The sequence below is a fragment of the Myotis lucifugus genome, unplaced genomic scaffold, assembly GCF_000147115.1.
Source record: "Myotis lucifugus unplaced genomic scaffold, Myoluc2.0 scaffold_145, whole genome shotgun sequence".
NCBI classification, from domain to species: Eukaryota; Metazoa; Chordata; class Mammalia; order Chiroptera; family Vespertilionidae; genus Myotis; species Myotis lucifugus.
In genome coordinates, this window is record NW_005871193.1 from 36,510 (window position 1) to 39,344 (window position 2,835).

Here is a 2,835-nt window from a genome sequence, read left to right on the forward strand (position 1 = left end):
CCAGTGCACGTCTCCTTCCTCGGACCCTTTGTCCTGTGTCTGGAGCAGCCTCTCCTCTGTTAGCCATCTCCCTCCCACCCGTGCAGCCGAGCCCAGCGCTCCACCCGCCCCGCCCTACCTTCGAAAACTTCCCACGATTGACACTGGCTCTCGCAAGCCAACATCAACACACACAGAAACACACGCACACACATGCACACACGCCCATCTTTATCTGCAGCTCGTTCGGAAGCCGGGACACCTCCTGGCGACGGAGAGGCCCTAGCAAAGCCCTCAGGGAGAAACCAGGCCCCTGAGCCTTCTCCCCTCTCCAGAAGGCACCAGTGACCAGCACAAAGGCAGGCCCCCCAGGGAGACCAGAGCGAGCGCCACCTTACTCACTTGATGAAATACACGGCTCCTTCCCGGGTGGAATCCATCTCCCAGCCCCTGGGCAAACCTGTGAGAAAACACAAGCACAGAATCACCCTCCTGCCCTGCTCAGCCCCGCAGCCCGACCTGCACCCAGGAGGGGTGGGCGCTGGGAGAACCAGGAAAATTCGGATAAGCCAACAGCGTTCAAACCAGCATTTCACCTTTTTTTTTTTTAATCCTCATTTGAGGATATTTTTCCATTGGTTTTTAAAGAAAGTGGAAGAGAAACAGAAAGACACAAAATTGATGTGAGAGAAACACATTGGTTGGTTGCCTCCTGCATGAGCCCCACCCAACCAGGGCCTGGGCCAGAGAGGAGCCTGCAACCCAGGTACGTGCCCTTGACCGAATCGAACCCAGGACCCTTCCGTCCGCAGGCTGACGCTCTATCCACGGAGCCAAACCGGTTAGGGCCATTTCACCCTTTCTGTCCATTATTCTTATCGGTCTGTTTCCAGCCCATACCAATGAGTAGGGACCAAGTGAGTCATCACCTCACAGGATTCGCTCATTCATTCAGCAAACTTTTATTGAGCATCTACTCTGTGCAGGGCTCGGTGCCAGCCCCCGGGGTACAGCAGTGAACACACAGGGGGTGGCCTGGGAGGGTCCTCAGGATCATCCCACGGACTGTTTACATCACAGCTGCGGACGCTAGAGCCAAGGGTGGGTCACCTGCCCAGGCCTCACAGATAATGAGCACCCAGGCCGGTGTTATTACTCCCAATTCTGCTCGAGACAAGACTCTGAGGACCTAGGAAATCAGTCCCGGGAAAATAGACTTTTAAACAATTTTCTAATAGCACTTCTGAAAAAAATTGTCCTTGGAAATGCTGAGTAGAGAATCACAGACCCGCCCAGGGAGCAAGGACTGAATAGCTGAGGAAGCTGACTTTGGCCCAGAGGTGCCTGGGCGGTCCCCTGGGAGGCTCGGCCACCCGTCTCTGAGTGACCTGTGTCACCCTGCCCGCCCTTCCAAAACAGCCCCCTTGGCGGCATCTGTCTCCCCAGCAAACAGGGCTCCTCCACCCCGAACGGAGGTGAAGGAGTCTTTTGAGAACCCGAGGCAGGATCTGGGGGAGATCATTCACTTGGGGGTGCAAGAGGCCCCTGGCTGACAGGTTGGCAAACAGGTGCAGGTTCTCTTCACAACAGTTCCACCTTTCTGGTCGGTCCAATGCCCAAGGTTTTATAAAATATAGGTCTGAATCTCTCCAGCCATGTCAGCTGGGTTCCATACAGCAGAGGGCCTAGTTATTATTCATTCATTTGACTCACCCCTATTTATCAAGGGTCTATTTCCATAGTTGCTGCTGCCGGTAATGCTGCTGCTTCAGCACACAGGGCAGTCAGCAGGCCCACCTCCCCTCCCAGGACTCGGCCCAGGGAATTAACAGCAGCAGCTACCCCTTAGCGAGTGCTTCCCTCCTCCGAGCTACACAGCTCACCACTATGAGCACATTTCCTCTGCACAGCAGCATTACATAATAGGCATCGTCCTGAACATTTTTATAGATAACAAACCTGGGGCCCAGAGAGGTTAATCAACTCACTTAAGGTCACACAGGAAGTGTCGGAGCCGGAATGCGAGCCTGGTCTGCTGCCTCCAAAGCTCACATTCTTTCCTCCGGGCTGCTCCATAAATGCCACTTGTTCCCTCTGTCCCTGTGGGAGGACCTTGCCATTCAGAAGGGCGTGGGTTGGCAGCCTCCCCAAGTAGAGGGATCCCCACTGGGTCAGAATCATAAAAAATCCTGCCACTGTGATGTGCCTGGGAAAGAGGCCAGGGTGGATGATGTCCCCTGCCTCTTCCAGCAGCTTCCCTCCACACTGCCCTCTCTGCCTGGGCAACACCAAGAGTGCTTATATTCTCGTCCAGGCCGAGTGCCCGCTGAGCCAGCTGCCCTCCCAGCAAGCTTCGGGGGCACCTTAACCCCTTCCCAGCCTTGGACAGCCAGGTGGCTACAGCCGAAATGGAAAGAATTGGCTCACAGGCTTTTATTCATCTTCCTAGAGTCCTACCTCGAGTCCTGATCAGTGGGCGGACTCAGACTGGAAACAGCTGCTGCACAGAAGAAGACAGCCCTGCCTCGGGGCAGGAGCCTCGCTGTCTGTCAGAAACACAACCGTGACCATTACAACAGCAGTCGCCTCTGCTGATGGTGACTCTTTGCACGCTTTGTGCTACAACCTTTTGCGGTTCATTCCCTATCCCCATTCTACAGATGAAGAAGCCGAGTCCTGGGGAAATTAAGCCACTTGCTCATGGCACAGTAATAGAAAGCAGAGCTGAGGTGGGGGCTTAGGTCACTCTGCCTCTACATCTCACGCATTGAACCCCGATTCCGCTTTACTTATTGGCCTTGAGCCAGGACTCTCTGCTCTCATTTCTCTTCTTCTTCTACTCTCTCTCTCTCTCTC

The 2,835-nt window shown here is 54.7% G+C and overlaps 1 long non-coding RNA gene across 1 annotated transcript in view; it reads right to left on the reverse strand.

Annotated features, from left to right (window-relative positions):
- Positions 1–381: 381 nt before the first annotated feature.
- Positions 382–2,835, reverse strand: part of LOC102417941 — a 10,505-nt gene continuing 8,051 nt past the window's right edge. Inside the window, exon 3 of the long non-coding RNA XR_330225.3 lies at positions 382–439. This is a non-coding gene — a long non-coding RNA (uncharacterized LOC102417941). The remainder of the gene's footprint in view (positions 440–2,835) is intronic.